Raw genomic sequence first — 23,691 nt, forward strand, 5'->3', positions numbered from 1 at the left:
GGTATCTCGTGCCATGCTCAATGAAAAAGACTTGCCAGATTTTTATTGGGCTGAAGCAGTTGCTACAGCAGTCTACATAATGAACAGGACTCCCACTGTAGCAATACATGGAATGACTCCAGAGGAGAGGTATACTGGTAGGAAACCAGATATTTCTCATTTGAAAATTTTTGGTTGCATTGCCTATGTACATGTGCCAGATGAGCTGAGATCCAAGTTGGATCCAAAAGCTGAGAAGTGCATCTTTATTGGTTACTCTCTGCAGCAAAAAGGGTATAGATGCTATAACCCTTCTACTCGTAAGTTTACAGTGAGCAGAGATGTTGTTTTTGATGAGATGAGTAGCTGGTATAAACCAGTAAATGTGATTGATGATGAAGATGCACAAAATGGTAATGCTACACAAAATTCACAGCAGCAGTCACAAAATATTAGTGGACCTGGAGCGTCCTCTAGCAGTGGTTCACATTCTTCACCATGGACAGGCAGATTGAGATCAGGAGAATCTTCTCAAAGCAATGCAGATAGTGGTATGCAGGTATCACGAAAAGGAAAAGAGAAGGTTGATCAGCCCATGTTTGATGTGAATGCAGGTCACTCTTATGTGGATGGTGAATCCAGTGGCTCAGAACAGAGCATTGATGATGAGTTGGGTATTCCTTCTATTGTTACACCTGGAGTAAGGAAGACCAGGGATGTTTTGAGAGCCCCTGGGAGTGAACCTTCTTTGCGCAGGTCTACAAGAGCTAGGTATCCTGTGGATAGGCTGAAATATGATGGATTTACAGCCATTCACTATGCATATATGGTCAAAGTGATACAGGAACCAGAACCCACATCTTTTGAGCAAGCCATGGGAAAAGAAAAATGGGAGAAAGCCATGGATGAAGAAATGGATGCCTTGGAAGCAAATGCTACATGGGAGTTAGTACCTTTGCCTAAAGGTAAGAATGCAATTGGCTGTAAGTGGGTTTATAAGGTGAAGCACAATGCTGATGGTTCTGTGAACAGATACAAGGCAAGATTAGTAGTCAAGGGGTATGCACAAACATATGGCATTGACTATGAAGAAACATTTAGTCCGGTTGCAAGGATGGCAACCGTAAGAGCAGTCATTGCTATGGCTGCATCAAAGGGATGGTCTTTACATCAGATGGATGTAAAGAATGCCTTCTTGCATGGTGATTTGCAAGAAGAGGTCTATATGGAGCAGCCACCAGGTTATGTGCATGCTGTTCATCCTGAGTTTGTTTGCAGGTTGAAGAAAGCCTTGTATGGCTTGAAGCAAGCACCTAGAGCATGGTCTGACAAGATAGGACAGTATCTTGTCACTATTGGCTTTCAGATTTCCAAGGCAGATTTCTCACTTTATGTGAGAAAAACAGAGAAAGGTATTATGCTGCTTGTCATTTATGTTGATGATTTGATTATGACAGGTGACAGTGATGAAGATATCCTTCATGTGAAAATGCTATTGAAGCAGAAGTTTGAGATGAAGGATTTGGGAGAGCTGCGTTATTTCTTGGGCATTGAGGTGATTAGATCACCAAGTGGGATACAGCTCTTGCAGAGGCAGTATGGATTGGACATGCTGTCCAAATATGGGATGACAGGCTGTAAGCCTATTTCAGTTCCTTTGGAGCAAAATGTGAAGCTGAGCACAGATGCAGGTGAGCTTCTAGAAGACCCTACTATGTACAGACGCATAGTAGGAAGTTTGATTTATATGACTATTACCAGGCCAGATTTGAGCTATGCTGTTGGATTGGTAAGTCAATTTATGCAGGCTCCAAGGAAACCACATTTGGATGCGGCTAGACGCATACTTAGGTATGTGAAGTCCACATTGCAGTATGGACTATTTTATGAGACTGGGGTTCAGATACAGTTGCATGGATACACTGATGCTGATTGGGCTGGTAGTATTTCTGATAGACGATCTACCAGTGGATATGTATTCTCTTTTGGGAGTGCTGCAGTCACTTGGAGCAGCAAGAAACAGCCTACAGTTGCCTTGTCGAGCACAGAGGCTGAGTACAGGGGTGCAGCAATGGCTGCATGTGAGGTAGCTTGGTTGCATAAGCTACTTTATGATATGCATCAGTCTACAGATGGGCCAGTTGTCATTTATTGTGACAACATGAGTAGTATACACTTGGCAAATAACCCAGTCTATCATGCTAGAACAAAGCACATTGAGGTGCATTATCACTATGTGCGAGAGAGGGTTTTACTAGGTCTTATTGATCTAGTTTATGTCAGCATAGAGGATCAGGTAGCTGACATATTCACAAAGGCATTGGGCGCAGAGAAGCTGCGCAAGTTCAGAGACCTGCTTGGTGTGCAGGAAGTGGGATTGAGCTCGAGGGGGAGTGTTGAGATATCGAGCTCCACTCGTGATACGCCAGGGTGACCGTTGTATATTTATGTCACCGACTTGTCAGTTGCAGACGCGGTTGGTACACCGCCCATGAATAATAGCTACATGATAGCTATCCTTATCTACTCTAGTTCGTGGCTCAGTTAGTATGCCACCTTAGTTAGTTGAGTTTGGTTTGAGACCCATATATAGGGTTCTTCTATTTCTTTGTACTAGAGTTCTTTTGGCTTACACAACTAAGAAGAGGAAAACTGTTTTCAGCCTCCACCCTTGTGTGTCTTCCCCCATTGTGCAAGCAAGAAAGCTTCAAGCGAGACTCCTTCCTTCTCTCCCACAATCTTGACATGAACTTCACAGTCTTGGCAGGATATTTGTTCTCTTCTTGCACAACTGGTCCCTTTTTCTTGGCGCGCGTGACAGTGGCAACTTCCAACTCTACCTAATTGGAGGCATGCTCTTGTACCTTCTATTGGCTATCAGTGCCCTTGGCCTTTATAGGGGCTAGACTTGGACAGTCCTTTGCAGTGTGGCCTTCACCTTTGCATCGGCTTCATAAGGGCTTGTAATCGATAGATCGTCTAGGGTTTGGACAATTCGGGAAAATATGACCCTTTTCTCCACACATGTAACATTCCACCTCTGATTTCTGACCACCGCCAAACTGCCATCCTCTATAACTTTGAGAGGGAAACCTCCTTGGACCAAAATTAGAACCAAACTCTCTAGGCTTTGATCCAATATCTTGTGTTGTCATTTTGGATTCTAGCAAGTTGAATCTTACATTTTCATCTTTCTATCTTCATTCATGCACCTCTTTCAGAGAGCAAATATCCTCTGTATGGTTCTTCCGCAAACAGTAGGAACAGAAGGCTCCAGGAATGGTTGATTTTCAGGTACATTCAGTGGCCAAATATCCCGCTTGATGACACTTTTTGCACCATGTATTAGAGCGCATCACATCTCTTCCAACTCCCGTAGGGGTAGATATATTGGCGGTATTCACCTTTAGCATTTGTAACTGCTCTGTAATCACATCCATAAGCTCTTTCTTGATACTTGCAACTCAGTTGGATAAGTAGTCCTTCAGATTTTCACCTCCTGAAGTACTTGTAGTAGGGTTTTGGGAAGCTTCTATAATTATTGCATATACTAATTGGGTTGATCCATAAGGTCCTCTATTCTGGTTCTGATTCAAAGCTCCTGCGCTGAGACTTGGGATTGTTGATTCCAGTTGGTAGGATTCCACTGTTGTTGAGTCGCCATTGGAGGAACTGTTTGAGGCCACTATTGTTGTGGTTGAACCATCATTTGAGGCACTATCGTCTACGGCGACCACAATGGATTAGGTGCACTATATTGCGGCACTGTTTTCATCTAGGGATAGGGGTAGGGAACTGTCCCTGGGACTACATTTGGTGGGTTTACCATTCCTGGCATGGGAGGAGGTAAAACTCCTCTTCCTGGAGTCATTGACAGCCTTGCTTCAACTTCGTCATATAATCTTGCACCTTTCATTGCAGCTTGCAGATTGTCTGGTCTTCTCAATTCCACGAACTTGCAAACTTCTTGTTGTAGGCTCTGAGAAACACTCCTTTCTGAATGCCTTTGTCCAAATGATGGTTAGTCCATCTCTTTAGGATGGATTCCATTCGCGAGACATAAGCTTCTACTCTTTCTCTAGAGGACTGACTTAGGTTCATGAACTCCTCTCGCATCCGCTCTTCAAAACCTTCATGTCTGAATTTAGTGAGGAAGGCCACCTTCAGGTCGTCCCAAGTGCCAAAAGTTCCTACTACTTGTCTCTCATACCACTGAAACGTCGTACCTTTGAAAGTGGCGGGGAGTATCGCTAACCAATGCTCAAGGGTTTGGCATTGTTAGCCACACATGCTACCATAAATTCTGCTACATGAAGATCAGGGTCTTCATTGTACTCTCCCTTAAAAACTGGCAATGGGACTACATTTGCTGGCATATCATCAATATTTCCAGGACAAATCTGACTAGGAAGGGGACCTTGAGTTGCCATGGGAAGAACTTCTGTAAAGAGTGATTTTAGGGCATCAAAGGAAGCTTCTGCTGGGAGCTCGTTCTCAGCTTTGATTTTTGCATTCTCTCTTCTCACGTACCTCTGGACTCGTTCTAACGCTTGCCTCTTGATTGCGTCATTCATCAGGGGGTTAGCTCCAACCAGTTGGTCTGTGCTCAATAGGATAGTATCAGAGAGGGCTTCAGTCTCTGGGGGATTCTCTGGCCAACATCTCCTCTACTTCCTTCTTTTCAACATCTCTGAATTTGACTTTCAAACCACTACAGAGGGGGAGATATTCCATTCTAAAAGTATCAAAACTCATTCTTCTTAGGATCATTGTTGTGCCATTATAATAATGCAAGCTTCTGAGGGTTTCAACAGTGTATGTTATGAAAAACACAATGTCTGCCAACTTCCAGTGGATTTCTAATTGGACAAACGGAAGATTATCAGTGCACCAAGCATCCCATGTATCTTGCTGTTGAGCATCCACGAACAAATTCCAACTCTTTTCCTTCTTGTTTTCGTGAACCTCCACAGACCACGACTCCTAAAGCTTCTTCACAATCTCTCACTTGATGATGTCTTGAAACTTCTCAATGAATACCAAATCTTCTATAGTTATTCATTCTCTCTGCTTTTGCTCTTCAGTTTGTTTCCAAACAATTTTCCACCAAGATGTAAGTTTCTGCTGCTTCAACAACAGGAAGAGGAAATGTGTCCACTGCATAGAGTATGCATCATGATGGTAATATGTTTTCGCCATTGTGGGATGAACTTCTTGTAGAAAGTGGCTTTGATAATGAGAATCTCCAACTCTTCAATGGAAGAAAGAACTTTACAAACATCCATTGAATTTTCCTCTTCTTGGCAATGCCATTTCCTTCATTTTCAACCTCTTGTGATGCTTGTTAATGGCAAGTTTCCCCGGCTGCGCACCAAAAACATGGAGCCCCAAGAGGAACACCAAGGAAAAGGGGATTATATTGCAAGAAAATCTATCTTGTATCATCAAAAAGCTTTTATTTCATTCTTTTGATGACCAAAACAAAGAAAACAGTAATTCTTCACGTAGCATCATAGTAGATATCTCCCACGGATTTGATAGAATCAACCATAATCTTTAACATCTTCATAGAATCCACCAATAGAACAAATAACACAAAAAATACACCATTTTTGAATGGAAATCAATCACATTGTATTCATCTTCAATGTCTTCATAGTTTTCTCTCTCAATCTCTCATATACAATTACACTGTTTTGATAGAATTGGCTATCTCTGACTTTCTCTCTCTCTCTCTCTCCATAGTACATCATCTCCTCACTACAATACTCTAATAATGACTCTCAATAATCCTTCTTAGATCGTGAATGCACCTCCCAAGAGGTATGTCTGATGTGAAGAGGCACCAGAGCCACTACAGTGTCTCTTCACAGCTCACTATTGTCACTGTCACTCTGGTCATCTCTTCAGTCTTCAGTAGCTGCTTCTTCCATTTGTTTTAGCTCTTTTTAACTTAGATTCATCCTTTCCAAAATTTAGAAAATGTTTCCAAAGTCACACATATATTCTACAGAACACTTACAGAAGATCTACAGAACAATACAGAACAGGAACATAGCAGATACAGAACAGATATAGAGGCTCTATAGAAGGTTTACAGAGGGTTACAGAAGGTCATCAGAGAACATAAAATCCTCATAACTCATACTAAAACCATTCCAAACTATCAAAAACTATTCAATAAGCTTTCAAAAGATTTCAACCTTCATCAATCATCAATCCATGCTTCATACAGAAGAAATTCATAACAAAACAAAAGCTATCAGAACCAATCAGAACCTCAACATAACCTATCAGAACATCACAGAGCTTCATATCTCCACTAAAAATCATCATGAGCTTCCAAAAAATAATCAATATCATCCAAAACACTCTCAAAAACTTCTATTAACAACCATAAATCACTCTAAATCCATTAAAAATCAATCAGTTAGGCCTCAAAAATAACAAAAATCAGTCAAAAATTTAGTATTTTTCCACTCTCAACATATTCTCAGCAAGGTCCTTGGTGACCGATAGAAATGAGTGTCGCTCGTAGGAAGGCCTAAGACCTGTCGGTGGTGGAATCAAGCTAGACCCTAATGGAGGGGTGGCAGACTTGGAAGCGATGTTTCTAAGGGTAGCTCCAAAATTTGATCCGTGTGTTCAGTGTTGCTTTGGGGTACCAAAGGTTGCTTCAGTGGCACAAATGGTGCACTGCCCTCTTCTTGCACAACCAATAGGGTGCCAAGCTCTCCGAACTTAGATGATTCTGGAGTATCACACAGTTGTTTGGGTTGATAGATTGGTGGGGGTTTTTTGACCGCAACTGTCACAGGTTTTGTATTCTTGACTGCTCAGGTTTTTTGGGTGTTCACTGCCTTAGTAGGATTGTGGCTTCCTGGAGATGAGGTGGCAAGTGACGGTCGTGGTTGGACTATGATACTAGGATATTTCTTCTTGGGCACCCATATACAAGTGTTGCCTTCATAGTATCCCTGGGCTCACAACACAGATCTTTGGGGATCCATTGCAGCTTGATTGTGTGCCCATGTCGATAGGGTTAAATCGGTTGCTTAGGTTTCGAGAATGACAGTTGTGAGCCTTGCGAGGTTGTGTTTGCTGGATATAAGTAGGTTGTTTTTGGTGCTTTGGCACTCATTTAAGTTTACGCTCGGTGGCTTTGGGTATGGCCTTAGTTGGCAGTGGTTTTGTAGTCTGGGTGGGTTGTGATGACTCATGACCCCCTCCTTTGGCTTGGTCCTAGGTAGCTCTATCTGTGGTATGGTAGGCTTGGGTGGAGCCTCACTGCCCTTGCTGAAAGCTGTCATGATGCAATGCCAATGGCAATGTGAATACACTGCAGATCATAATCTATGTTGCACTACACTTGCCTCTTAAAAGTGCATCCTAATAACAATTCTTCACCTACATCCTTTGTATTTGGCAATACATAGAAAATGAGTGATAGGCTCTCAGACTCAACAGAGACTGCAATCTTGCACTTCCCTATGAGTGCATATGACTTGCCCTTGAATGGGCTAAGTTTAGCATTGGTGGGATGTAACAATGGCTAACCAATGAGGATCCAATGAGCATGAGTCAAGACATTTTAGTCAGCTCCTTCGTCAAGACATACAAAAGCGTGTGTGCGCCAAGCAGTGGCTGTGATGATGTGTAGGTATGATGGTGCTACTACAGCTTCATCCTCGTTCTCTAGTTCGGTGATGGTGGCTACATGGACATTGATAGGGGCTTCCAGTATATGGGGATCATGTAGTGGGTGTGTGGGAGGGTAGTAATTCTTTATTTGATTGCTGTTAAAGAATCCTATGCCCTCACCTTCAAGGGTTTTAAGTTCTACATTTCCCATCCTACGCTTGGTGCGCACTCGGAACAGTCCCGACCCTCGAAATTTCATTTTCTGCTTGTGGCCTTTTACCGAGTAGAGCAATACAAGGTCTTCCTGCTCAAAGTTGCATTTTTTGGCATGTTTGTCAAACCACATCTTCCATCGTGCTTTCTCACAAATTAGGACGTGGGTGGCTAGGAGTCGAGTCTCAGTGAATCATTCCAATTCCACAAGGCGGTTGCTCCAAGCTTCCTTCCCTTCCCACATCTCCTGCACTTTGCGGGTCATTTGAGAATGGGAGATCGATTGTCGCTAGGACATGTATCCAATCTCACTCATCCTCAGGACAAGGGATGTATTTGGTTAAAGGTTTGCGAGACTTCCTTATTGGTGCATCGCCCCTAAGCATAGCAGAGATGGCTTCCAGGTCGCGATCGGGGTCATCTTCCAAGTGTCCATCTCGACCTTTACCTCTTTCATTCAATTTCCTAGGAACAGTAGACCATTGCCCTAGTCTTCAATGACTTGAGTGTTCCTCATCTAGGGTTGTCCTAGCAGAACATCATAGTCCACTCCCTTCATGAAAATGAAGTTCATCAAGAACTGGACACCTGCAATCTTCACTCGCCAAAATTTTAAGACTCCAAATGGCCTTACTTTCATTCCATTAGCAAGAGCGACGTTGAACCTAGCGGTTTTGATAGGAGGGTTTCCTCAAGCTTGGACCACAGTATGGCTCAACACACTCACTCCCACCCCGGTATCTACGATTCCCTTCCATGTGACGTCTCCTACGTCTAGGATAGGCAAAACTGCATGCATCTCAGTGCCTTCCCAAAATGCATTATCATGTACTGACTTTGGCATTGAGTGCAGTGTCAAGCTGGGTATCTACGTGACTGCATCATGATCTTGCATGTCAATGACAACATGATCCATCGGCTCTTCTACCCAATGTTTCAACTCTTGCCATAGCATGGCGTGGTGTCTGAGAAGGTCTCCTAAACTCAAGGTCATTGGGGTGGTCACTAATGTCACGAGAATATTTCTCGTTGTTTGTCTCTCTCCTAGGTTTGTGCTCCTTGGCCACTGGTCTTGACTGATTGGCTAGCCTGTGGCATCTAAACTTGGCCTAGCTGACACCATCTGTGGCATGGGTGCATCTCTCGACCTTGGTCATGTAGGTGAGACTAGAATGCATACACTAGAGAGATCCTCAATCTCATCCTCTAAGATAGGCTGAGCATCCTTGAGGTGCTCCTAGGTGGCTTTTACCCACTCCTTAACTTTGGCTATTGCCTCAAGTTGGCGCCTAGGGTGGGGATACTCTTCTACCTTTTCACTCCCTTTCTCTGCCATCTTTGGAGCAGTAGTTTCTGCCTCTACATCCATGACCCTCTTGCCAATCACCAGCATTGTCACACCCTCAGTCTTAAGAGTGACCTTTGCGTTAGACTTTTTCATCCTTCTCCATCGGCTCTTTTTTCCTATTGAGGCTACATCCACATTGTTGGGCCCTAGCAGTGACATGCATGCCTACTTTTTCTATAGTATGGTCATGACATGCAGTAGGATGGGGTGTCCTTGCTGTCGAACGTCTTGACTCCGAACAGCCCCAAGGGCACTGAGGGCCCATGTGCCAGGATGGCTTCCATCTAGGGCAATCAGCAAAGAGCTGAGTGATGCGACACTTGACACATCTGACAACTTTTTCCTTATTCACTTGTTCTCTCTCTAGAAAATGTGATGAGATGTGGCCCGGATGATCGCAAGTCCAACATGAGATTGGATCTTGGGTCGACCCTACTAATCCTCTTCCTCTACCTCTACCTAACGCCATCACCAGTGATAGTCCATCAGGATTGGATTGCCCTCTTTGTCATAATGATAGGTCTTGCATCATTTGGTGCTGGAAGTACCAACTGGGCTCCTCTTCCAAGGAAATTTGGCAGCATGTTCCCCAGGTACGATGGGTTGTACTATTGGACATAGGGGAATCTCCTAGGCAACCTATAGTGCATGGCATTGTAGCCTAATCTACCACAGTTTGTGCAAGACCTAGATCTAGGATCCCGTCACTCGGCCAAGAGGTGGTTGCTGCCACAATGCATGCATTGGATGTGCGGCCGCGTTGGTTTTGTCACCAATTCCTACAGTCATGCTAACTCCATTCTCACCTTGGCTAGCTCTTGGCCTTGATCTGGAGTTTTCCCCTTGTCCTGCTGCTAGGGGTTAATACCTCACTGGAGGTGGTGATCCACTCTGAGGTTCTTGATTGGAGTTGTCACAATTCAAACTTCGAGAGCTTCTCTCTCTCTCAGCTGGTCATCCACCCTAATTGCTTCGTCGAAGACTTTAGCTAACACGTCTCCCTACAAGCTAGAGTTACCTACCAAAGTCTTGTACAACTCCTCGCTGTGGGTTTTTGAGATATTTGCAATCACACCTACTTCAGTCTCTTTGTAAGGAGGTGTGTGGGCTCAGGGCTAGAATCCCATATGCACAGTAAGAGAAGTGCTACCATTCAATTTCCTATAAAGCATTGTATTTGCACTCTTTTTCAATGCAATGATAATACTCTTTTCTTTCTAGTAAAGTGTATGTGTCACTGTCCACACACAAGATTGTGTTTATGAGTCCAAGTCTCAATCTTGGAACCTAATTCACTTGTGTGACAATTTGACTTGTCAATGTCAATGTCTTCATGAGTTCATTCTTCCTCTTTCAACCTCCTTAGCTTCTATCATAGCCATGTCCTAGATCCGAGTTTTCACATGGTATTAGAGCCCAGTCGGGCATGGCCTAGGTTCCTCTTTGCTCTTCCAGCTTCTCTTTATCTTTTCCCATCTCAGCTAGAGTTCATGGCCTCATCTCTAGCTCCAATTCCACTTCTATCTCACTTTGATCTTCATAACAGCCATAGCCTATAGGACCTTGCCTCCTCGGAGCCTCCATATCTCTCTTTACAAGTCGTATCATCAGGAGGTCTCTTCTAGGAGTTTGTTCAAAAGCTGAAGCACTTCTTTATATCACCTCAGAACTTGAGATTTCCCTATCTACTACTCAGCATTGTCACTTTTTCAGGCATTGTCATATGTGGCCTCCATAGCCAGGCAGTACCTAGTCACCTTGGAGGCCCTGGATCTCACACTACAAGCCTTTATTCGTCACAATGTCTTCTAGGGGAATCCTCTCTGACTTTAATCGCATCTCCTTGGCACATCATGTCCCAACATTGGTGTCGCTTCAGCCTGGCATTGCACAAAAATGAGATTGCTGTCAGAAAAATGGCACAGTTCAATTATGCACTTCCTGCTCTCTCCACACAATGCGATGCTGGCCACCATGATAGGGTTTTGGTAGCCTATCACCTAAGTTTCCTTTACATATAAAAAGCTCTTGAAATAAATCAATCTACAGTGCACACAGAAGAGAAAACCAGGCCTGGGTCAGAAACCCTATTCCAAACTCCATTAAGGAGGGGAGATCTTGCAGACTTGAAAGATTTGGAGCAAGCAACAAAGCTCAACATCAAGTTCAAGCATAGTACTTACATAGTGTGTTTTCACACTATCATTGTTTGTGTCTTTTGACACATTAACTTTCATCTCTATTGATGAAAAGTTTCAGAGTTTCAAGACTGATTCTCAATGGAAATTATGAAGACTTAGGTTTGAAATATCTTGAAGGATTATGAAGGATTGAAGATGCAAGGAAGAAGCTACATACATAGTGTCCATTGACACTCACCTAGTGCTTCTTGGCACTTTTTGCTCAACTCTTCTGCTGCTGAAATCTAAGAATTTGAGTGTCGATTTGCTGTTGCTCCAGCCATCTAACATGGGAAAAGACTCTCCAACTACTCGCTTCAAAGGAGTTGGGTTTCACACCTAGCAAACCTGCATCAAACTCATCCTGATGAAGAAGGGCCTTTGGGCCATTACTATTGGAAAAGAAAAGAAGCCTCATGATGCGGATCTTGCAGTCACTTGGCAAAAGAATGATGATAAGGCTCAGACCATTATCAAATTGGAGCTGGATGACAACTATATCCACCATGTGGATAACTGAGATACTTCACAAGATACATGGAAGAGACTTGACACCTTGTTTGCTACATAGTCTAAGTCATCAAAATATGGTCTCTTGATTGAATTTTTCAGGCTTGAAATGAAGTACAGCACATCACTTGCCACACATATAAATTACATGGAAGGACTTCTAACCTAGCTTGCATGAATCAAAATTAAAATGGAAGAAGATTTTTGCATTGGTGTTCTACTTAAAAGTTTGCCTCCTGAATATAACAATGTATCAAAAATTCTAATCAATATGCCAAACCCTGAACTTGTTGATATCTAGACATCACTGTTAGAGGAGGAAAAGAAGCTAAAAACTAAGGAAGAACCAAGCACCTCTAGAGATGAATATGCATTATATGTTGGCAACAAGTACAAAGGCAAGAAGGATCAACTTTTCTGTGACTTCTGCAAAAGGACCAGACACACCGAGAAGTTCTGCCATGCCAAAAAGAGGTCCCAAAAGGCCTATGTAGTTGCAGTTAAAGGAGAATAAGAAAATGGAGCAAAAGAAGAAGGAGAAGGAGAAGATCACTAGGAGAAGGACAAACCTCATCAGTCCTTCTATTCAGATAGAATCTTTTAGCCTTGTATTTCCTAGCCCTAATGCTTCAGACATAAACTTGTAAACTCCTCATGTATCCTTGTACTACAGCCTCTGTACACTTTGTGAGGCCCCTTCTACAGCCTCTATATTTTAGTCATGTTTTTGGTACCTACATTTAGCCTTTCTATGACAACTTTTGGAGTTTTGCCATGTTTATGGTGTGCCCACACTTTGCAGGAGTTGCTTTCACTAAAGCCTCTACACACTTTGTACTTCTGGTTGTGATTGAGGAGGGGCATTGAGATATTTGCAATCACGCCTACTTCAGTCTCTTTATAAGGAGGTGTGTGGACTCAGGGCTAGAGTCCCATATGCACAGTAGGAGAAGTGCTACCATTAAATTTCCTATAAAGCATTGTACTTGAACTCTTTTTCAATGCAATGATAGTACTCTTTTCTTTCCAGTAAAGTGTCAGTGTCAATGTCCACACACAAGATTGTGTTTATGAGTCCAAGTCTCAATCTTGGAATCTAATTCACTTACCTGACAATTTGACTTGTCAGTGTCAATGTCTTCATGAGTTCATTCTTCCTCTTTCAACCCCCATAGCTTTTGTCATAGCCATGTCCTAGATCCGAGTTTTCACATGGATTCCATTCATGAACATGATGGAGACTGCTCTTTCATTTGGTCACTCATTTGTGGGGATTCTCTTGAAGAGGCTGCACACATGAGTGACATAGTCTCTCATGTCCTTCTTGTCCCTTTAATTGACATTCATTAGTTAGAATATGAGGTTATCAGAGTGTCCCACTTTCGAGAATCTCTTAATGAAGAGATCTTTTAGTAGGGCAAAGTTTGCCCGCTCTGCCATGTCTAAGCTGGTGTACCATGTCCTACCCTTATCGCCTAAGCAGAGTTCAAAAGCTTAGGAGCTTTGTGCAAGGTTTTTGGGGTCGTTGGCCTCGAAAACTTGCTCGAACTGCTCTACAAAACTGTACGGGTTGCTACTAGGTTGGTACTTGTCCAGCTGCTTAGCTACCGTAGGGATTTTTTATTAACTCTTTGACCCTTGAGTAATTCCTAGGCTTGAGAGTAGCGAGGTCACTAGTGTTGCCACACTGTGTTCCAAAGCCGTGTTGTCGATGAGATGCTTGATCACAAGCTCACTCAGCATGAGGTCTACCTCTAGTACTTTCTCTCTTTCCGCGGTTGGTCATGCCTTGCTTTTGCTAGCTAAGGCTAGCACACGTCGAGCCTCATGCACATCTATGTCTTGTTGCATATTCCTAGTTCTCTACTCACGGTTGTAGGTAGCTATGCCATGCAGTGCTCTCCTAACCGCTTTTCTCTCCTCCTCCAAGATTGCCACTACCTCCTCCACTGGCCTTCCGTGGACCACCGTCGTGGTTAGCATATTGTACTCATTGACCATGTCTTGGATAGCAACTGGGAATTCACCCAAGTCCAGCTTGGTCTGCATTCGCTCCTGACATTGTTCCTGCTTTTCTTGCTCCACGAGATTGTCGATCAATCTGAGCAACTCTGCTGGTAGTGCTTTGCCCTCAATCTTGCTACCTTTCAATCCCCCTACCGTCTTTGCAGGTCCTATTAATGGGGCTTTGAGGCGGTCTCCTCCTACTGGTGGGTTCCTTCAAGTTATCAATCTACCTGTATTCCTTGTTGTTGAAAACAGTCCTCAACTTATGCTCACTCAGTGCTGGGTGCCCTATTGTGCACAGTGCAAAATCAAGCTTTTTGTCCTTTCCTAGTGCACTTATGTGGAAGAGATCACTGTGTGGGGTGCACCTACAAAATGATTATGCAATTCTAACTATTCCCCTCTCTTGTTTACGACCTAATATGGCCCTATGCATGGTCTCTGGTCACAACTAAGGATTGTAGGGGGTCCATGCTACTCCTTCTATGCTCTATCAGGGCTGGGTTATAGTCTAGAGGCCAACCTTTGGGATACACATCTAGTGGGCTATGTGATTGGGCTCCTAAAGTTTACCTTTAGACCGTATAGTCATGGTTTCCTCTAGTTAATAGGCTTGGATAGCCAGGGTGGATTTCCAAGGGTGTTTTGGTTTCAATCCTGGCTGGCTCTGAGCTGTGAAACTAGACTTGGGTTTGTATTTTCTTATTTTGGTTTCAATCCTGGCTGGCTCTGAGCTGTGGAACTAGTCTTGGGTTTGTATTTTCTTATTTTGGTTTGTTGGTCCGATTCCTAGAATCGGACTATCCGAACCTGGGTGATCCAACCTTTAGGATCGGACGGTCCAGACTATGGTGGTCTGACTCCCAAAAAGTGGTTTGATTCCTATTGGGTCCAATTAGACAAATGGGGTGTTCAATTAGGGAAGGTCATCCAATTGGGTAGATGGATGTTCGATCAGACTCTTGGTTTGATCAGACAAAAGGGGTTGGTCTGACTATCATGTGTCCGATTAGGTAGCCTAGTAGCCTACTCTTGGAGTCAGATGGTTTGATTCTACCAGTCGGATGGTCCAACAGCACGACCCTAAGAATCGGACCAGGACACGATGGTCCGACTGTGAACCGGACAGCGCATCGCGATGATTTGTGGTCGATTTCTCCTAGCGCTTGTCATGGCCCATCGTCATACCTTCCAGATCACATACATAGCATATAAAGAAGACCCTTACATACTTGGACCAGTCAAAAACACTGGAATCAAAACATGTGATCTCCCCTATGATCAACAGGTCTCTTTCTCTCTCAAGCTCTCATTAATCTTTCAAATGCAAAATAAGGTCTTCCTTGCCACTCCTGGCCTCTTATTGCTCTGCTCGAGTTTGCGTTCAGCTAAGTCTTGCTCCTCTTACTAGCATTTAACCCAAGACTTTATCTTTTGCCCTTCTTTGCCATGTTTCAGCCCATTATACAATAGCAAAAACTCTACTCTGTGCTCACACTATTTTGATCCTATCCTACCTGAATGCAACCAAAAATTCTAAGCCAATATTCCTACTTCTTCATCTCACTCATCTACTCATTAGAAAACCAAAATACTTGCATCGACGACTAAAATGCCTAAATCTCCTATCTACCTCAAGCTCTGGTTCGGGGATGAAGCCTTTACTTTGATGCTCGATTTTATGCGCATGGTGCTCAATGCTCAAAACCGTCAGTCCTAAAAACAGAACCAAAATGAAGGGAGCCCTCTAGCTCAACCCTTGAGACCTACGGACCGCTTATTGGTCAAGCGTTTCAAGCTGAGCAGCCATGGATGCCTCTCACATATCCGATGTGCTATCCCTTCCCATGGGGTGTAGTGAACTTACCTTTATGCTCGATCGAGTACCTTTCTCTCTCTTGCACACCCTCTCTGTCAAGCTTCATTCTCCATAGCCATGCAAGAGAAGAGAAGAGAAGAGAATAGAAGAAGATGAAGAGAGGAGATGGGGAGCTTCTTCCCTTCGATTCCTCACTCTCACACACTCACTCCCTCCCTCTCTCACCCACCCTCACTCAAGCACAAACGGGAAGACAAGAGAAGAGAAGAAGAAGAAGAAGCTTTTCGCCACACACCAAGAATTGAACTCTCATTCACCTCTTGGACTTTATATACAAAGCCCCAAATCCCTTTTGGGCAGTCATCCCCTTTGTTACACAGCCGGTTGTGGCCTGGCCCTTTTTCCCATTGTTCTCCTATCTTCTTAGGTTCCTTCCTACCGCCCATCTACATTTACAATTTGCACAGGTGAGAGCCCCGGTGAGAGCCCGACACTCTTAAACTAAATCCCGGTGTGCCTTGCACCCTTTTTTAAAAGTATTGACTTGCACTTTTTCTTGTGCGCCTTTCTCCTTGATTTATGATTTTTCTGCACTTCTTGTGTTCATCTTCCATTCCACTTTTTCCTTGGCCTTGCCTTCTGCTTTTGATTTTCTAGATTTTCCACCTTGTTTGTCTGGGGGTTAACAAACTTGTATGCTTGGCTCATGCAAAAGTAAAACACTGCAAGCACGCATTAAATGCCCTTGACCTCTGAAACCTTAATCCTGGTAGGAAGGATTCTTCTTAATTCCAAAGGGGAGGAGGTAAGTGTGAAATATGCGGGATCTGGGACATGGCAGTGAGTTATGGTGGATGGAAGGAGAAGTGTGGACTCATGATGGAGAAGACAAAGACATTGTTTATTACACAAGTGAATTAGGTTCCAAGATTGAGACTTGGACTCATAAACACAATCTTGTGTATGTGGACAATGACACTAACACTTTACTGAAAAGAAAAGAGTACTATCATTGCATTAAGAAAAGGAAGCAAGTACAATGCTTTATAGGAAAGTAGGAAATTGCAGTAGGCACCACTGTGCATATGGGATAGGTAAGCCTGCATGTCCTTGGCCCTGAAGCTCCATAAAAAGAGGTTGTCAATGAGTGTGATTGCTGAATCTCAACACCCCTCCTCAATCACAACTAGAAAGGCACAAAGTGTGTAGAGGCTGTAATGAGAACCACCTGCAAAGTGTGGGCACACCACAAACATGGTAGACACCTGAGGCTGTCGCAGAAAAGGCTAAGTGTGGGCACCAAAACATGATGGTCATCCAGAGGCTGTAACAAGGGCCTCACAAAGTGTACACGGACTGTAATGCCAAGTTACATGAGGAGTTTACAAGGCTTATGACAAGAAGCATTAGGGCTAGGAAATACAAGGCTTTTAAAACAATCTATCAGAGTAATGAGAGTAGAAGGACTGATGAGGCTTGTCCTTCCGATCCTGGTGGTCTTCATCTTTATCTTCATCTTCATCTTTTGGTCCATGGTCTTCTTCTTCTTTCACAGCTGCAAGATAGGCCTTTTGGGACCTCTTTCTAGCATGACAGAACTTCTCAGTGTGTCCGGTCCTTTTGCAGAAGTCACAGAAGAGCGGTTCCCTTTTACCTTTGTATCTATTGTTTACATATAACATTTTTTCATCCTTTGAAGTGCTAGGCTCTTCTTTGCTTTTATGTTTCTTTTCTTCCTCTAGCAGAGAGGCTTTAATGTCAACAATTTGAGGATCACGCATATTGGTTAGAGTGGTTGATACATTATCATAAGCAGGAGGCAAACTTTTTAACAAGACACCAATACAAACATCTTCATCCATTTTTAGCTTTATCCCTGCAAGTTCAGTAAGCATGCTTTCCATGTAGTTCAGATGGGATGCCAGGGATGTATGAGGCTTCATATCAAGTCGGAAAAATTCAATCAATAGACCATACTTAGACGACTTTGAAACTGTGCACCAAATAAGGTATCCAATTTGTCCCAAGTGTCATGGGACGTGTCACAGGCATCCACATGATGGATGTAGTTGTCGTCCAATTCCAGTTTAATCATGGCTTGTGCCTTGTCATCATTCTTCTGCCAAGTAACTGCAAGGTCCGCATCTCGAGGTTTCTTCTCTTTGCCATTTGTGATAGCCCAAAGACCCTTCTTCATCAGGATGAGCTTGATGCGGGTTTTCCAGGTGTGAAACCCGACTCCTTTGAATCGAGCATTTGGAGAGTCTTTTCCCATGTTGAGGTCGCAAGATCAGCAGCAAATCAGCTCCAAAATTCTGAGATTTTATCAGTGGAAGAGTAGATTACAATGTGTCAAGAGACACAGGTAATGACAGTGTGAAAACACACTATGTCTGTGCTGATGTTGAGTTTGAATCTTCTTGTTCGGGGTCGTTCGGTCGTTCTTCAATCTTCTCAGGTCCTTCCCCTCCTTGATTTGGTGTTGGGACAGTGGGTTAGGGTGGGCTTTAGCTTGGTTTAGTGGCAGGAGTGAGAAAATGAGAGAAAAAATGAGCTTGGAAGATTTTGGCTATGGTGGAATTAGGGTTTCTGAGACAGGGGCCTGGTTTTTCGGCTGCTGTGACCTCAATACTTGATCATTTTCAAAACTTTTTACATGTATAGGAAGCTTATGTCATGGGCTATCAAAACCCCATGGAGATTTTCCAGATCACGCGCAGTACGGCGCACGCAAAGCACTCAATCAGAATCGGCACAGTTCAGGACAAGCGCAGTCGATTTCTATAATGTCGGGGCCAGAGAGCAACAATATCATCAGTTATTGTGATAGGGAGTTGTGCCTAGTATTGGGGAACATCTTCCAAGAAGAGGTCATAGGCTAATTTGACCTGTAGAGGGAGATCTCAGCCCTCTATCAGAGGTATGTCCAGGCTGGCTATGGTGGCCACAGGGCAAAAACACAGAAGAATGACAATGCTAGAGCTATAGGAGCCCAATGTTGGATTGTTATGCAACAGAGGGAAGCTCAAGGAGTTTAGGAACAATCCTCCAGAAGAGATCTTGGGGAGATATTGCCTGGTTCAAGAGATCTAAGAGCTCAAAGGCAGGTAGGTGTAGGTTTGGCTATGGCTGCCAAACAGGGCAGTGAGAAAAAAGAGTAGAAGATGAAGCCTTGAGCTGGACTAAGCTCAAGCTGAGCTAGATGAAAGTGAAATGGAGCTGAAGGAGTAGTGCCATGCCTGTCTGTGCTCTGATACCATGTGAAAGATGCGGGATCTAGGACATGGCAGTGAGTTATGGTGGACGGAAGGAGAAGTGTGGACTCATGATGGAGAAGACAAAGACACTGTTTATTACACAAGTGAATTAGGTTCCAAGATTGAGACTTGGACTCATAAACACAATCTTATGTATGTGGACAATGACACTGACACTTTACTGAAAAGAAAAGAGTACTATCATTGCATTAAGAAAAGGAAGCAAGTACAATGCTTTATAGGAAAGTAGGAAACTGCAGTAGGCACCACTATGCATATGGGATAGGTAAGCCTGCATGTCCTTGGCCCTGAAGCTCCATACAAAGAGGCTGTCAATGAGTGTGATTGCTGAATCTCAACAGTAAGGTGAATCAATCATTTAAGGTGAATGAAACTTGCAGGGAAAAAATTCTCAATCAATGTCCAAAAGAGGAAAAGAGCGGATGGAAATCAACTCGTGATTGAGAATAAAATTCATAAATATTTCGGAATGAATGGATTACTTGAAGAAAACGTTCTCTTTTTGTACCTAAGCATTTTATTCTTTCCATAGAAGCATAATCAATTCTTGCTTACCTTTCAGAAAGAAATTATGTTAAGCAGACTAATGGTGAACTATGATATCATGGCAGTAACTCAAAATGGTAGCACAACAGGATTACACCCATCGACTTCCATTCACCAAAGAAGAAAGGGCAAAGTACCGCATCTCCCTCGATGCACATGCCTACAATCAGCTAAAGTTCAGAACTATCCACAACATTAAAGAAGTCATGGGCTAAGGAGAAGGCTACCAAAAGAGTTGTGCATCAACATCCCAACGATGGCATCAGCATCCAAGACATCTCGGATCCAAAAGTGAGGCTTCAGGAAAAAGTCATCCACTCTCTGTTCTCTAGCCAAAGGTATAGTTCACTCATGCACAAAATAAGTGTGCCCACATTGGAGATCCTAGCACCCTGTTCATTGGATGAGATTGATTGGAATGGGTATGTGAGAAAGGCAATCGACCAATTAGCCAAGGCACTAGCCCTAGGGAGCGAATTGTCTGGTGGAAAATCCCCAGCATCAAAAGCAAGAGTTGAAAGAAAAAAACCATCATTGAAAGACTTGTTCATTGGATATGGTGGTGTGTTGGCTGCTCTTATCCAAGAGGCAATGAAAGAGGCGTAGAATGAAGAAGGAGAAGGAGTTGACGGACAGGTCACCTCCGTGTCACCTCCACACCATGAATGAGAGTAATCCAATGAAAGAACAATAAGTGACGAAGAGGAGGAAAAGGAAACACAATCTAGCCATGGAAGGGCTAAGAAAGCAAAGAAAAAGACTGGACAAGTGAAGCAACAAGAAGAAAGTAGGAAAAAGGAGAAGGCTGACTTAGAAAAGGCTAAGAAAGAATCTAAGAAAGAGGAGGAAGAAAGAAAAAATAAGGAAAAGGAGGTCAGAAAGGTTAAAAGAAGAATCAAAGAGAATCGAATAGGAGACGAGGAGCTAGAGGCAACAAGAGAAGAGAGGACATGAAGATATCAAGAAGAAATAGAAAACTTGAAGAAGAGAACTGCCCTAGAGTTGGAGGAACAAAAAAAAACTGGAAAGGGAAGTCGAATGCTTGGAGAAAGAGAAAGAAGAAGCCATCAAAGAAGCAACCCAAGGGTTACAAGGAAGAGCCAGAGAACCTAGAGCAAGAGATGGAAGAGATAAAAATCATGGTTGAATGTGAAAGACAACAGCATGAAGGAAGGCAAGAAGCCCACCTGCAGAAGAATGAAGATCTGTCTAAAAGGCTATCAAAAATTTCCATGCAACTCTCCATGGCACAACAAGCCTAGAAGATGAACCATCGGAACAAGGAAAAAACACACATGCTGGAAGTATGGAATGAACAACAACAGGTGGTAATGATGCTATCTCAAAGCATGAAAAAGGGCCAGGAGGAATTGGAAGAGAGAGCCAAATAGTGGGAAGAGCATAACTTCAAACAGATGCGAGGACTTGCCAAGCACTTGGCGATAGCAGAATGTGAGCGGGTGTTAGGAGAGGCCAAAATCGAAGCCACTGCAGAAGCAAGTTCAGATGCACAACGATAAGCCTTATTAAACACAATGCTCCATGTAACACAAGTGGACAACAAGGATTCTGTGGAGAATATGAGAATGAAGTTAGAGATGACCACCATAGCCCTAAAGTACGGCCTGCAAGAGCGTGCTCTTCCAACTGGCACCGGCCTAACGAGAAAAGAACAATACCAGTATTTGAGGCAAGTCATCCCTCTACTGGGATGAGCTGAAGGAGCTAGGTTTTCAAGAGCAGGATCAGTTGCATCCACCCCCAACTCTGACCCCACAAGAGCAGCTAGTAGAGGAAGGGCCGACAAGAGCTAGAAGAAGAGCAACATGCCCAAGAGCTTAGCCCACCACTGCCAGATACACCTCACAAAGATCTAGAAGGTAGCCAAGTACCCGAGCATCATTGCACCTAAAAGAAGAAGATGGGAATTGGTGGAGCAAGCACAATAAAGAGCTAGAGTGCAACCCCAATGGTTTCTTGGAGAAACCATGCCACAACATGAGGATTGCTATCCAGTCAACTAGCCCCAGGAACTGAGTATGTGGGAGTGAGGAGAACTCCAAACCCATCCCTTCGAGCTATCATTTATCTACCCATGGGCCTTGGAGCGAGTTCTTCAAATGGAAGTAGTGGACAACATAATTCAAATGGCCAACAACTTGGCAAATCTATGGGTCAAGGAGTGGAGCATATTTATCACTCAATGGAGGTCGGAGGTCCTAGACTACTGGCAAGACAAGGTGTACTAGATTCCCAAGACGCTTCAAGGTTACAAAGCACATCCCAAGTGGCAGAGAAGGATCTGGGATACAAAACTTGATGCATGGATGTCATTCTATGGCACACTCCCTGAAAAAAGGAATGATCCTATCTACATGCCCTATCTTGTGAGTCGCTTCAGGTATATCTTCGAGCATGCGTAGTTGCAGTAGGGCATTTCAAAAACGTTCAGTGTATTGGAAAATAGGTTCATGTTCTCTTTGCTGAAGAAGGTCCCATTGCTTTATGGCTTTTTCATGGAATTGGGGAGGAAGGAAATTCTGCAAAAACTTCTTTTGGAAACTCTCCCAGGTAGTGGGACAATCAATGCTCTTACGAACCACAGTCCACCATAGAGATGCTCGATCGACTAAATGATTAGTGACACATTTAATTTTGTCATTTTCAGTATATGTCTTTTCATGAAAGTAATCATCAAACTGATTGATAAATGCAAGTATAGTCTTTCCATCTCGAGATCCATTGAAAGTACGAAATTTGAAGTTTCTTTTACTTACCTTTGTTTCTTTGCGGATGGATTGAGCTTCGAGCGTCGCATCGATGGTACGTCGAATAAGATCTTCGAGTAGCGGTCCATCTTTGTTGGTGGTAGATCGTTGCAAATTAGCCAATTGAACTTGCAAAGCTTGTCGGGCTCTTCATTCTTCATCAAGCTGCATCATAATTAAATCCAATTTTTGTTCCATCATTGATTCGGGAAGATCGCCTTCAGCCATGCCTTCAGCCATTAAATCGTCCATATTTTGTTCCGTCATCCTGTAAAAATCCAAAAGACCTCACACTCTTGAAATCTGATTAGCGGGATGAGCGTAGCTCAAAGTCGGGTATACAAGGCTTATAATTTTTTTTGTTTGGCTTAAAAGTCTTTGTCTTTTGCGGTTGCGGGATTTGTTGTCTTTGTAGAAACTGCGTATGAACTGCATATGACCTTCTGTGTTTGCTAAAACTGGTTCAGCAAGTCTGCGTGTGTGAATAGAGTCTTCCAGTGAGAGCAATTCCGTAATTCTGTGCTTCTGCACAGGAACAGTCTTTATGGGAATAGTTGGAGTTAGTCTGTGGTGACTTGATTAACCGTTGTGACTCACAGAACTTGGAGTAGTAAGAGAACTTAGTGAACTTAATGGATCAAAAGCTTAAGTAACTAAGCAGCAATCTGACTGTCGACGATTAGGGGGGGCGTTTTTTAATGCCAATTAAATTGTCAGGATGCCGCTGCCGCCCAGTCGTCGATTTTATGGGATGAAGATTTTTACTAAGGCTTAGTAAATTTTAAAGTAAAGCTTTCAAGCTTTTTAAAATATGAAGCTTATTTGTTTGTCTGTGGAAAAAAAAAAAACGACTTGGAGAGGGAGATGTAGGAGTGGTCTTTCGCCTCCTCAGGCCGGTCCTTCGCGATCAGAAGCTGCAGATAGAGGTTCTTGACTGCCAGGAATCCACTCGTATCGACCGTTCACGATGAAATTGATTGTAGAGCTCGATTGTTCCAAGAGCTCCGCCTTCGCACAAGATGGTAAGGGATTGGAAGCTCTCGATCTCAGCTTCACTCTAATACCACTGGTGCACAGATCGGATGCCCTAAGCGCGCGTAGTGAGCGTCAGAAGGTCGCCAAGAACAAAAGAACTCTACTTTTTGCACACAAATCAATGTAAAAGACTTGCACGACATGAACAAGAGACCAATTGGGTGCAATCTCCCCCCATGCCTTGTGTGAGTGCTCCACAAAGCATGTATATTGTGTATTAATCATCTTCAAGCTCAAATAATAGCCCAAATTACAAAATAGCACGCTTTTGGCTTTTGAGTTTGCTTTTGTGCAAAATAGAAATAAAGCTAATGGGGGCCCAAGAAGTCAGGCATACCCAATACAATGTCCAAATACAAATATCTAA

Source organism: Lygodium microphyllum, chromosome 9, assembly GCF_053477565.2.
Source record: "Lygodium microphyllum isolate KBCC chromosome 9, Lygodium_microphyllum_v1.1.10, whole genome shotgun sequence".
NCBI lineage: Eukaryota > Viridiplantae > Streptophyta > Polypodiopsida > Schizaeales > Lygodiaceae > Lygodium > Lygodium microphyllum.